The sequence below is a fragment of the Syngnathoides biaculeatus genome, chromosome 22 (assembly GCF_019802595.1).
Source record: "Syngnathoides biaculeatus isolate LvHL_M chromosome 22, ASM1980259v1, whole genome shotgun sequence".
Lineage (NCBI taxonomy): Eukaryota > Metazoa > Chordata > Actinopteri > Syngnathiformes > Syngnathidae > Syngnathoides > Syngnathoides biaculeatus.
The window spans coordinates 5649817-5664542 of NC_084661.1; the positions used below are offsets into that span (position 1 = coordinate 5649817).

Below are 14726 nucleotides of genomic sequence, written 5' to 3' on the forward strand. Positions count from 1 at the left end.
GACAAAGTATGCAGCAGACATCTCATCTCTGGTTGAGGAGTTTCAGCAGCGCTTTCGGGACTTTGCAGCTATTGAAAAGGAGATCACGCTTTTTTCCTCTCCTTTCTCCGTGGACCCTGATGACGCTCCAGACCACCTGCAACTGGAGCTCATTGAGCTGCAGTGTAACGCCGAGCATCGCAGTCGGCACCAACAGCTCCCTCTTGTCAACTTCTACCGCCAGCTGGATGAAGGCAGGTTCCAAGCAATTCGGACATTTGCTAAGAAAATGCTGAGCTTGTTTGGCTCCACATACATGTGCGAGAAGACATTCTCTGTTATGAACATTAACAAGAGCCACATGAGGACGAGACTGAGTGACTCTCACCTGCGTGACGTCTTGCGCATCAAAACCACTGCTCTTGAGCCAGACATGGACTACATACTGCAGTCAAGATCCCAGTATCACCCTTCACATTTGTGCAGGCAAGACCTTTGTTAAGTCCTCTGAGTTGAATAAATTCTTAAATCTCAGTTAATTAATTTTTTTGTGATGGTCAAAATCACAGTTTGAATATGCAGTGATCATTGTTTTGTTTTCAGCACTTTTCCTACAGTGAGCATATAATAGTGAATAATATGTAATGTTTCACATTAACTTAGATATCCTTTATAGTTTTCTTAATTTTTTGTGGTTTGTGATTTCGGTAAAAACCTAAATGTAAAAAAAAATTTAAAAGTATGCCATTTGTAATTAAATTTAAAAAAAAATCCCAAAAAGTTAATTTGTATTTAATGTTAATGGTTCAAAGAATGTCAGGCTAAATAGTCGGCCCCCACACATTTTCACCTTACCAAATCTGGCCCTCTTTGCAAAAAGTTTGGACACCCCTGATGTAAACTTACCTTTGAAAATAGGAAATATGCCTATAAAAACATATATAGTGATTATAACCCCTATCCCAGAGTTGATAGTGGGCATGGACATATTAGCTGGAATGACACTTTATTTGACAGCTGGGCGATTTGAATTCGGAGTAAATCCACTGAAAATACATGCAATATTGGTGGGTAAAGTAAAAATGCCACCTTTTCCGATACCACAAGCTACACAGGTAGTTAGTCAAAAGCAATACCGGATACCTGGAGGACAGGAAGAAATTTCGGCGACCATTAAAGAATATTTAGAAGCTGGTGTATTGAAAATAGTGACGACAAACTGGAACAATCCGTTGTGGCCAGTCAGGAAATCAGATAATTCTTGGAGGATGACAGTAGACTACAGAGGATTGAATAAACACACACGTGCATTGACTTCCACGGTGCCCGACGCAGTGACAATTATAGAACGAGTGCAACATCATCCCGGAACGTGGTATGGGGTCATAGAATTGGCTAACGCATTTTTCACTATTCTTATTCCTGAGGATAGGATGAATCAATTTGCGTTTACCTGGGAAGGGCGCCAATACACGTTTACCAGACTACCACAGGGTTATTTACATAGTCCCACAATCTGCCACCGGGTGGTAGCAGACACCTGGAAAAGCTAAAAGTTCCTAAGGAAATAATGATATCACATTATATCGATGACATACTAGTGCAAGGAACGAGCGAGGTAGAGGTGAAGGAAGTTCTAGGACAGCTAATACAGCACATGAAAGGGTTCGGATGGGAAATTAACCCTGCAAAGGTCCAAGGACCTTCGCAAACGGTGAAATTTCTAGGAATCATCTGGAACAAAGGGGAAAGGGAAGTGGCAGAAAAAGCTAAGGCTAAGTTCCACACACCAAGGCAGATGCTAGGAAATACATCGGGTTGTTTGGATTTTGGAGGAATCATATTCCTCATTTGGGACAGATACTTCAACCTCTCTACAAATGCACTAGGAAAAAGGAGGACTGTAGTTGGGGGGAAGAACAACAGCGATCATTTGATATGGCGAAGGAAGCGATACAGCAAGCAGTGTCACTGGGAAAAATGAAAACAGGACCGGTAGAATTGCAGGTGTCGGCGTTAAATGAATACGCTAACTGGAGTTTGTGGCAAAAGCAAGATAGGATTCGTAAACCCTTGGGATTCTGGATGAGAAAGCTCCCAGAAGCAGGCCTAAGGTACACACCTTTTGAAAAGCAGTTATTAGCATGCTATTGGGCATTGGTTGAAACTGAGGCTCAAACGGTGGGCGATGAGGTGTTAATGAGAAGACATATACCGATTTTGACATGGGTTAAAGGTAACCCGACGACACATTGAATAGGAACCGCACAGGAAGCTAGTATTATCAAATGGAAATGGTATGTGTCTGAGCAAATTAAAATAGGGGAAAAAGGAGTCTAATGAGTGGGCAAAGACTCACCGTGTAGAATGGATCTTTCACATTCCCTATTATCCGCAGGCTGCTGGGTTAATAGAGCGAATGAATGGAATTCTTAAGGAAACATTGAAAAAGCTATCTCGAAACAGAACGCCGGACAAATGGTGCAAAGACTTACCCGAGGCGGTGAATCAGATTAATAGTAGACCGCTTGGGGCGGGAATAACGCCCCTAATACGAATGATAATGGGGGAACCGGTACAAAATTCCAATGGGGAAATTAAAATGTGGAAAATTGATCCTCAAGCTGAAATTCCCATACGAGCTACTCCAGGCTCAGCGGGATTGGATTTGAAAATCCTGACAAACATGACTCTGGTTCCCAACGAAATCCAAATAGTGAAAACAGGATTGGGGCTCCAGTGTCCACCAGGGACATATGGACACATTCTACCACGAAGTGGGTTATCACTAAAAGGGTTAACAATTCAAGCCGGAGTAATTGATGCGGACTGTCAAGGAGAAATTGGAGTGGTATGCAAATTATTAGCAGAACAGCCCCTTACATTGGAAAAACGGGACAAAATTGCTCAATTGGTAGTGAAGCCTTGCCTTGTAACCAAGGTAAAAGAAATACCTAAACCTGTGGTGATAACCACCAGAGGGGAGGGAGGATTTGGCTCCACTGATTTGGCAGGGGCAAAAGTTTGGGTAAAACAGCCAGACGGTCCTCCCCGAGCAGCAGAAATTATAGCTCAAGGGCAAGATGCTACTGTGAGCGTCTTATATCCTGGAGAGGAAAAATGGGTAAATGTACCGGTGTCAAAATGTTATACAAGAGAGAACTAATCATATGTTTGTAGTATGCACTATTTGTCGTAATACAGATGCCATGGTGGTATTTGCTGATTGGAAGACCATCATCGGAGAGGCGCCATGGCCGGACCAGGGAAGACCGAGGGCCCAAGAGGTGGCAGTGTCGTCTGGTGGGTCACGTGTATCCTTGTCCTTGGGGCCATGGTCCAACTCTGCTGCGCAATGACGGAGGGTGACAAATTGGAGCAGATCCAGCGGTTCCACATAAGATGGAAAAACAGTACCCAGGACCGTACTCAAGGAGACTACACCTGTCCAGCTTACCAAGCTTGCGACGTGGTAAACGTCACCAGCAATTGTCGGATGTGGAAGTGCAGAAGGTGCCTTGCAGGAAAGGATATCCCGGTGGTGGAACAAGGATGCAACTTAACCGTCACTTCAGTAGTCCCCAAGTGCCACTACAACAGGACGACCAGGACCTTCAATGAGCACAACAGGACGAGGTGGACGATTACCGTAGAAGAAACACTGTTTTTTTTTTTAAACAGCACGGAAATCTCGGGACGGAACACATTTTTGTATGTAATATGGGTGTTACCTGGGAAACCTAATGCTACAAGAACACACATAGCACCGGTATTAGATACCTGTACACACATGGCACAAGCCAGGATTAAAACCTGAGTGTACTGGGAAATAAAATTCCCCGATATACCACACTGTACACGAAGACGTAGAGCTTGGTATGATACTCTCTTAGGAGGAACGGGAACACTGTATGGTGTAGCTAATGCTGCAGATAATGAAGTAACCAGAACAATGTTATCTAACACAGGGCAACATGCATCAGAGGCTATACATCAGGTAGGGGTATGGCTTCCAAAAGGTATGATAGGGCAATTGGAAAACACAGGTGTTTGGAAAAAGGCATTTACATGGGAGTTAAAATTATGGAATGAAACGTATGATGCGTTAAAGAATCTATCACATATAGGTAATTGGACAACCTGTGCATTGCAAACGATACATGCGGAAGCTCAAAAAGAGCGATTCCAGAGAATAATGACAACGGGAAATTATCACGAATGGAGACGGGTTTGGAATATTAGTAGCAAACTTTGGTTACAGTTACACTCGGAGCGAACAAAATGCAGCAGTACGTATTGTGCAGGGTATTGGACTCAGTACAATGTGTCTACTGTTAAAACGATATGTAAGTATCAAGTATTACCAGTGATTACTACCACAGGATTTTGGTTTCTACATCTGGATGGAGAGTGTATGGATGTGGGAACAAATACGACTTATGAGATGAAAATGTGTGAGGAAACAGACAGAGGAATGGCATTTACATTACAACAGGGACACAGCAATCCATTTTTAACCGACTCAGAGGCTGTACTTTGTGATTGGACTAGGGAGCCACGAAGGGAGATGCTGTGGCAAATTGGACCACATGCTCTATGTGTGGCAACAATGCAAAATCATTCACAAGTACCATCGGTTCCTTTCGTTGGTTGCTTATATAATGTGCACCTATGGCATTGGGGAAACCAGACGTATCGTTTGACGAATTACTCTGTTTCTAATCGGCTGACACAAGTACAATGGGATGTACTAAAGAATCCCTGGAACCTCTCACTGGAGCGTTTCATATGCGCATTGGAACAATCCACTGAAGTTCAGAAAATTATACAGTCACATACGTCTAACATCGCCAAACTCATGGTGTCCACATTAGTAGCCAGCGGACGGGTACAACATGCTGCTAAAATAGTACAACAGTCCCCAGCCCATCACTGGTGAGACATCTTTTCAGGGATGTCAGTCACTGCTAGGAGGACTTTGGTGCCCCCACTGATTCTGTTGGTTATTGTAATAGTATTGGTATCACTATGTAATCTGCTAACGTGTATATACATTTATGCTAGATGATGGCTGGTTGACAAGCGGAGCTCTGCCTGGGTGTTTGGCTCTCCACCTTCTCGGCATAGGTAAGGGGTTCATATGATGATTTCACACAATGTCAACTGTATTTTGAGAACTTGCATTTGGTCGAAATAAATATGCCAGTTATTGAGGCTAAATAGGACCTTGTCTTCGTGGCCAGCGGAGGCGTCCAAGAAGAGCTCAGTTTTATGCCTCCCGCTTCATTCCACCCAAGCAGCAGATGTCGCCTCTCGCTCACACCTGAGCAATGCTCAACAAACAACAGCAGCCATCGCTTCTCACCCACGCCTTGGCGGTGCTTCACCTACAGCTGTCACCTGCTCCTGTTTGGTTCCTGCTTTGCCATTGGGACCCTCCTTGTGGACATCCACCCGAGTGGCCTCGTAGGGACCGTGGTGTTTGGCATCGTAGCCAACCTCCTGAACCAAGCTCCTCATTATGGGTGGCCCGGCTAGTGGACAGATTAGGGTGGACATTTGTAAGACAATATTTAGTTCCAAATATATGTAATTATTGTTATATTTTTGTTTGTTCAACTTGCAGCGGCAGCAAATGTCTTCCTTCACATTTTAATGTACAGCGCCGAGCACGTGGAGATTCACATGAAATTTTGACAGCTAAGCCTCAAGACATTGCTCATCCATCCATTTTCTGAGCTACTTATCCTCATGAGGGTCACGTGAGTGCTGGAGCCAATCCCAGCTCTCATTGAGCAGGAGACGGGGTACACCCTGAACTAGTTGCCAGCTAATTGCGGGGCACATGGAGACAGACAACAGTCGGACTCACAATCACATCAAGGGGCAATTTAGAGTGTCCAATTAATGCATTTTTTTGGGATGTCGGAGGAAACCGGAGTGGCCAGAGAAAACCCACAGAAGCATGGGGAGAACATGCAAATTGCACAAAGGAGGAGCCAGGATTGAACCCCGGTCATCAGAACTGTGAGGCCAACGCTTTACAGCTGCGCCACAGTGCTGCCCGACATTGATCATACATTATCATTCCGACATAAGGAATTGTCAAGGCAGTGTGGAAAATTTTAATGATTTTCCACAACATCAAGGGCTTTTTTAATGTTATATGGTCATATCCTTTCAAAATTCCACATATTTGATAAAAGTCCACGCTTAAAAGGGATCATGGAATAAAAAATAATCATACTCATAATGCTATCTATCTATCTATCCCATCCCATCCCGGATCAGCCGTGGCCCGGGTGAACAACGCCCGCCCCCGGCACAGCTAACCTGCAGGGCGTCGGTGGAAATTCAGCTACTGTGGGTCGAAAACAAAGAAGAGGAGGAAACCGGATCCGTCGTCAGAAGAAAAAGAGGAATAAACAGAGCCCACAACTGAGTGGAGGGACTTTGAATGTTGGGATTATGACAGGAAAAGCTCAGGAGTTGGTTGACATGATGATTAGGAGAAATGTTGCTATACTGTGCATCCAAGAGAGCTGGTGGAAAGGTAGTAAGGCTAGAAGTTTAGGAGCAGGGTTTAAATTATTCTACCACGGAGTAGATGGGAAGAGAAATGGAGTAGGGGTTATTTTAAAGGAAGAGTTAGCTAAGAATGTCTTGGAGGTGAAAAGAGTATCAGATCGAGTGATGAGAGTAAAATTACAAATCGAGGGTGTTGTGTATAATGTGGGAAGCGGCTATGCCCCACAGGTAGGATGTGACCTGTGGAGTGGAAAGAGAAATTCTGGAAGGAACTCGATGAAGTAGTTCTGAGCATCCCAGACAGCGAGAGAGTTGTGATTGGTTCAGATTGTAATGGACATGGATTTGGTAAAGGAAACAGGGCCGATGAAGAAGTGATGGGTAAGTACGGCATCCAGGAAAGGAACGTTGAGGGACAGATGGTGGTGGACTTTGCAAAATGTATGGAGATGGCTGTTGTGAACACTTATTTCCAGAAGAGGGAGGAACATATAGTGACCTACAAGAGCGGAGGAAGAAGCACGCAGAAGCATACATATTTTGTGCAGATGATGTAATCTGAAGGAGATTACTGACTGTAAAGTAGTGGTAGGGGAGAGTGTAGCTCGACAGCATAGGATGGTGGTGTGTAGGATGACTCTGGTGGTGGGTAGGAAGATTAAGAAGACAAAGGTAGAGCAGAGAACCATGTGGTGGAAGCTGAGAAAGGAAGAATGTTGTGCGGCCTTTCGGAAAGAGGTGAGACAGGCTCTCGATGGACAGCAGAAGCTCCCAGAACACTGGACTACGACAGCCAAGGTAATTAGAGAGACAGGCAGGAGAGTACTTGGTGTGTCTTCTGGTAGGAAAAGGGAGAAGGAGACTTGGTGGTGGAACCCTAAAATACAGGGAGTCATAGAAGGAAAGAGATTAGCGAAGAAGAAGTGGGACACTGAGAGGACTGAGGAGAGGCGAAAGGAGTACATCGAGATGTGACGTAGGGCAAAGGTAGAGGTGGCAAATGCTAAACAAGAGGCATATTTATGACATTTCCACCAGGTTGGACACAAAAGAAAGAGAAATGGATCTACAGGTTGGCCGGACAGAGGGATAGAGATGGGAAGGATGTGCAGCAGGTAAGGGTGATTAAGGATAGAGATGGAAATGTGTTGACTGGTGCATGTAGTGTGCTTAAATAGATGGAAAGAGTACTTTGAGAAGTTGATGAATGAAGAAAATGAGAGAGAAGGAAGACTTGAAGAGGCAAGTGTGAAGGACCAAGAAGCGGCAATGATTAGTCAGGGGGAAGTTAGAAAGGCACTACAATGCAGCCCTATGGGGGCACAAACCAGTGCAATCTGTAGGCCGGTCCCAAGCCCGGATAAATGCAGAGGGTTGTGTCAGGAAGGGCATCCGGCGTAAAAACTGTGCCAAACAAATATGAGCGTTCATCTAAAGAATCCCATACCGGATCGGTCGTGGCCCGGGTTAACAACGCCCGCCCCCGGCACTGCTAACCTGCAGGGCGTCGGTGGAAATTCAGCTACTGTGGGTCGAAGACAAAGAAGAGGAGGAAACCGGATCCAGCATCAGAAGAAAAAGAGGAATGCACAGAGCCTACAACTGAGTGTAGGGACTTTGAATGTTGGGACTATGACAGGAAAAGCTCAGGAGTTGCTTGACATGATGATTAGGAGAAAGGTTGATATTCTGTGCATCCAAGAGAGCAGGTGGAAAGGTAGTAAGGCTAGAAGTTAGGGAGCAGGGTTTAAATTATTCTACCACGGAGTAGATGGGAAGAGAAATGGAGTAGGGGTTATTTTAAAGGAAGAGCTGGCTAAGAATGTTTTGGAGATGAAAAGAGTATCAGATCGAGTGATGAGACTAAAATTTGAAATTGAGGGTGTTATGTATAATGTGGTTAGCGGCTATACACCACAGGTAGGATGTGACCTAGAGTTGAAAGAGAAATTCTGGAAGGAACTAAATGAAGTAGTTCTGAGCATCCCAGACAGCGAGAGAGTTGTGATTGGTGCAGATTGTAATGGACATATTGGTAAAGGAAACAGGGGCGATGAAGAAGTGATGGGTAAGTACGGCATCCAGGAAAGGAACTTTGAAGGGCAGATGGTGGTGGACTTTGCAAAAAGGATGGAGATGGCTGTAGTGAACACTTATTTCCAGAAGAGGGAGGAACATATAGTGACCTCCAAGAGCAGAGGTAGAACCACGCAGGTAGATTATGTTTTGTGCAGACGATGTATTCTGAAGGAGGTTACTGACTGTAAAGTAGTGGTAGGGGAGAGTGTAGCTCGACAGCATAGGATGGTAGTATGTAGGATGATTCTGGTGGTGGGTAGGAAGATTAAAAAGACAAAGGTAGAGCAGAGAACCATGTGGTGGAAGCTGAAAAAGGAAGAATGTTGTGCAGCCTTCCGGAAAGAGGTGAGACAGGCTCTCGATGGACAACCGAAGCTCCCGGAAGACTGGACGACGACAGCCAAGGTGATCAGAGAGACAGGCAGGAGAGTACTTGGTGTGTCATCTGGTAGGAAAGGGGAGAAGGAGACTTGGTGGTGGAACCCCAAAATACAGGGAGTCATACAAGGAAAGAGATTAGCGAAGAAGAAGTGGGATACTGAGAGGACTGAGGAGAGGCGAAAGGAGTACATCGAGATGCGACGTAGGGCAAGGGTAGGGGTGGCAAAGGCTAAACAAGAGGCATATGAAGACATGTACACCAGGTTGGACACGAAAGAAGGAGAAAAGGATCTCTACAGGTTGGCCAGACAGAGGGATAGAGATGGGAAGGATGTGCAGAAGGTTAGGGTGATTAAGGATAGGGATGGAAATGTGTTGACTGGTGCCGGTAGTGTGCTAAATAGATGGAAAGAATACTTTGAGAAGTTGATGAATGAAGAAAATGAGAGAGAAGGAAGAGTTGAAGAGGCAAGAGTGAAGGACCAGGAAGTGGAAATGATTACTAAGGGGGAAGTCAGAAAGGCACTACAAAGGATGAAAAATGGAAAGGCAGTTGGTCCTGATGACATACCAGTGGAGGTATGGAAGCAATTTGGAGAGATGGCTGTGGAGTTTTTGACCAACTTATTCAACAGAATACTAGCGGGCAAAAAGATGCCTGAAGAATGGAGGAAAAGTGTTCTAGTTCCCATTTTTAAGAACACAGGGGATGTTCAGAGCTGTGGGAACTATAGAGGAATAAAGTTGATGAGCCACACAATGAAGTTATGGGAAAGAGTAGTGGAGGCTAGACTCAGGACAGAAGTAATTATCTGCGAGCAACAGTATGGTTTCATGCCTAGAAAGAGTACAGCATTATTTGCTTTGAGGATGCTAGTGGAAAAGTACAGAGAAGGTCAGAAGGAGCTACATTGTGTCTTTGTGGATCTAGAGAAAGCCTATGACAGAGTACCAAGAGAGGAACTGTGGTACTGCATGCGTAAGTCTGGTGTGGCAGAGAAGTATGTTAAAATAGTACAGGACATGTATGATGGCAGCAGAACAATGGTGAGGTGTGCCTTAGGTGTGACAGAAGAATTTAAGGTGGAGGTGGGACTGGATCAGGGATCAGGTCTCAGCCCGTTCCTGTTTGCAGTGGTAATGGATAGGCTGACACATGAGGTTAGACTGGAATCCCCTTGGACCATGATGTTCGCAGATGATACTGTGATATGCAGTGAAAGCAGGGAGCATGCAGAGGAGCAATTAGAAAGATGGAGACATGCACTGGAAAGGTGAGGAATGAAGATTAGCCGAAGTAAAACAGAATACATGTGCGTGAATGAGAAAGGTGGAGGGAGAATAGTGAGGCTACAGGGAGAAGAGATAGCGAAGGTGGAGGACTTCAAATATTTAGAGTCAACAATCCAGAGCAATGGTGAGTGTGGTAAGGAAGTGAAGAAACTGGTCCAAGCAGGTTGGAACAGCTGGCGGAAGGTGTCTGTTGTGTTATAAGACAGAGGAGTCTCTGTTAGGATGAAGGGCAAAGTTTACAAAACAATGGTGAGGCCGGCCATGATGTACGGATTAGAGACGGTGGCACTGAAGAAACAGGAAGCAGAACTGGAGGTAGCAGAAATGAAGATGTTGAGGTTCTCGCTCCGAGTGAGCAGGTTGGATAGGATTAGCAATGACCTCATTAGAGGGACAGCCAAAGTTGGATGTTATGGAGACAAGATTTGAGAGAGCAGACTTCAATGGTTTGCACATGTTCAGAGGCGAGAGAGTGAGTGTATTGGTGGTAGGGTGCTGAGGATGGAGCTGCCAGGCAAAAGAGCGAGAGGAAGACCAAAGAGAAGGTTTATGGATGTGGTAAGTGAAGACATAAGGGCAGTTGAAGTTAGAGAGGAAGATGCAGAAGATAGGATTAGATGGAAAATGATGACACGCTGTGGCGACCCCTAATGGGAGAAGCCAAAAGGAAAAGAAGATAATGCTATGTACTGGCACAAGGAAATTCTGGACTTTGTTGTTCTGCTCACACGTTAACCCATTCTAACATTTCTGCAGAAGACTGTTAGGGTCTTCATGATATCACAGCACAAAGTTTTCGATAACACGCTGTTGCTGTGGTGATGAACACTATTAACCAAGAAACAAGCACTGTTGAGGATTGAATTGAATTTTCAGGTCTGAGAATGTTTTCACGTCGAATGGAATTAAAGAATACGCTGAGACAGGCGGTTGAGCTAAATCAGGTTTATACTGGTACACCTACCAGGAACTTCGGATACCAAAACAAAGTAGCACTTTCACCGTAAACACAACATTCCAGAGAAGCTAGCAAGACCATTGTGCTCCCTGTGGATTGTTGTTGGGCCAGCAAAGCGGCTCAGCCGGAAGAGGGGCAGGAAGCAGAGGCAGGCCATCAGGCTAAAGAAGGAGCTTGAATTACAACTTACTGATAATTGCTGTGTTTGTCATTGCAGCATTCTCATCATTTCGGAGACCTGTCTTCACCCAAACATTCCTGATGCTAGTTTGCAGCTTGCAGGGGCAGCCTGCACCAGTGGGATTGGACTGAAAACTCTGGCAAATGAAGAGATGGGGGAATCTGTGTTTAGGTGCATGACGACTGGTGGAATAACTGCGTGATTATTGAAAGACTGTTTATGTCCCAAGGTCACAAGAATGTTCAACAGCATCTTCACTTCCTGAGAGTCCTCAGGAAAAACATGGACACAAAGTTGTGGCTGGCCTTCTCTATCGAGAGCCTGCTGAGATACTGTGTCTCTATTTGGTATGGGAGCTGCACTGAGGCTGACAGAGCAAGGCTTCAGAGGACAATCAAAGCAGCACAGAAGGTCATTGGCTACCCTCTGCCCCTGTGGCAGACATTTATTCCTCTGGGTGCCTTAGCAGGGTTCAGAACATTATTCAGGACACTACACACCCCGGTTATCAACTGTTTGAGCTCCTGCCATATGGAAGGTGGTACAGATGTGCAAAAGCAAGGACCACTGGACATTCCTGCCACCTCCAGTTTTGTTTCCTGTTGTCTCTTCAGTGCCACTGTCATGAATCCGTACATCATGGCTGACCTCACCACTGTTTTATCAACTTCCCCTTCATCCTAGCAGAGACTCTTAAGTCACATAACACATCAGACACCCAATGTCATCTGCTCCAACTTGCTTGGACCCAATTTGTCACTTCCTTACCACATTCACCATTGCTCTGGATTGTTGACCCCAATTATTTGAAGTCATCCACTCTTGCCATCTCTTCACCCTTTTGCCTCACCGTTCCGCCTCCACGCCTCTCATTCTTCTTCTTTTCCTTTTGGCTTGTCCGATTAGACGCCTGCCTTTTGTTCTTTGCATCAATGGAGCCATTGATGGCTTTTCAAGACTCATTGTTTGGCTTCATGTCAATTCAACAAACACCAACCCCAGGACCATCGCTGGTTATTTCATATCTGAAGAAAATGTCACAGTGGCAGAGATTCCTACTCTGGAGTAGGGATATGGACCACAACATCGGGAACAGCTTAATTCCTGGGTTGAGTAATCACAGAGGATCGAAAGGTGGTGGGCCTTTTTGAGAAACCATCATTCTCAATTCTGGATGAACCATCTTAAGGAACTCAGCTTGTATTGTTTACTTGCCTAAACATCATTGAGGTAGGAATCATGTAAATAAGTTAATAATTATCCATCTATCTAGTTGCTGTATGTTTATCTCCCCCCTGCTCATTTTATATCCCCTTTCCTTTTTAAAAATGTATACGTTTTTTTTCATTCATTGCTCTATTTTTAAAATGTCAATCTCTCCTCCCTGTCTTCATTGCCTTCTCTGCACTCCTGCCTCCTTCACTATAAAAAAAGACAGTACAGCTAACAGTATGTTTGCATGTATAATGAGTCAAAATACAAAGCATTTATTATTTGTTGCTTTCACTCATAATGTATTTTTTTTTCTTCTGCAGGAAGAACTGCACCAAGTTGCTCATTTGTGGAATACCCACATTATCTGTAACAGCAGAATTGCCGTAGGTCCAATGTTGTTGTACACCATCCCTCATCTCTTTGGAGGGCAATATTCACTGGTCACTCATGAGGCACTGCAGGCTTGTAAACAAGAATGCCAACAGAGAGGACCATATTCTTGTGATGAGACTGTTTTCAACTTGTGCTGGCTTATGACAGAAAATTTCTTACACTCACTCACAACAGCAGATGAGGCCATTGAGCTGTATCTTTTCCTGAGAGCAGACATACTTAAAAACATATAAATGAATAGGTTAATCACTACAATTGTCAAACAAATCATCCTTCCTTCTGGCTCACACATTTTAAATTTATGGATGTCTGACAAATCATTCATCCATCCATTTTCTGCACGGGTTACCCACACAAGGGTCCGAGGCCTAGTGCAGCCTATCCCAGCTGACTGAGCAAGGGGTGGGTTACACACTGAAATGGTCGCCAGCCATTACCAACGCACAGATGGAAAAATCATTTTTTCTGAAATTATAATAGCTCTGGATTGAAAGGCTGTTATCACAGCACAGAGGGCTTTATCTGTTATAAGAGGAATTGATCTGAATGGAGCAACAGGTGTATTAAAATTTATGACATGTAAATGAAGGATGACCAGAAATCCAACATGTCAAGGTATTTCAAAATGTGGTGCTGTGTTGGTGAGATCATGTTTACATGACTTGTACTTTTTGAGAATGGGCACCCAATCCTCATTTTTTTTAATTGATACTACAGGCTGTAATTGGGTGGCAACCAGTTCAGGGTGTGCTCTGCTCGACCTCTCACCTGAAATGATCTTGGGCATCAACACAGCTGTGACCCTAGTGAGGATAAGATGTAAAGAGAATTTATGGATGATACGACATGCATTTTTTTTTTAACTCTGATGTCTCCAATATGGATTGATTGGACAGTTGTTTTCTTTTACCAGAGAAGGTTGTAGCCTCTGACTGAAATCTTTAGTTGAACTGTTGACAAATGACTAGAGATTGGAAAATTACAACTGTTTTTATATGGACTTGTTTTTCAATATTTCTTATTTTTAAAGAAATTAAAGGTCTTCATGCCACACCCATCATGATTACAAATACAATAAAGCAAGAATGAATAATCAGTTCCCCATTTGCAACTGTGTATTTATTTTCAATTCCATTTGTATATTGGTCACAACATGCAGAACAGCAGTCATGAATTGTATCTCTACAAAACAGTGTATAACCAGACTATTGGTTAGATTGAATAGATCAGCTTTTTTGGACTCTTTGGACACAACAATCATCCTTGTTCCCCCTCCTTTGTATTTCCTTATTTGTTTACCTTCATTAACCCACCCCAACTCAGCTTTCCTGGTCGGATTTTCAGCCCGTTTGTTGTTTTTTGTGTAGGTTCTTTTCCGCTTTGCAGTTATGGTCTCCTCATGATCACTTTCATTATCCTTAATACCAACACCCATCTTTTTCTTTAGCTTTTCAAGCAGTGAATTTATATATGATTCTCTTGTTCTTTTATTTGCACCTTTGTTTTCCAAAACAAAAGCGTTTTGCTGCTACCCAATCTCCATATGTTGGGATGTAGTCAGCCAAACTGTTGTCATTTATGGAGGCAATGACTGTGGCATCAATCTATTAAAATAGAAACAAGTGTAAGCACAATTCATTCGACACTGCAATTTTGTTGCAATCTGAAAATGTAACAAGTCAAATAAAATACTGGGGGACACCTGGAGTGGGGCATCAG

At 44.0% G+C, this 14726-nt stretch overlaps 1 long non-coding RNA gene across 1 annotated transcript; it reads left to right on the plus strand.

Moving 5' to 3' along the window:
- Nucleotides 1–978: 978 nt before the first annotated feature.
- On the plus strand, nt 979–14051 carry LOC133495993 (uncharacterized). The gene is made up of 3 exons (XR_009793697.1): nt 979–3615; nt 5044–5106; nt 12935–14051. It is a non-coding gene; the product is annotated as an uncharacterized LOC133495993 (long non-coding RNA).
- Nucleotides 14052–14726: the final 675 nt, after the last annotated feature.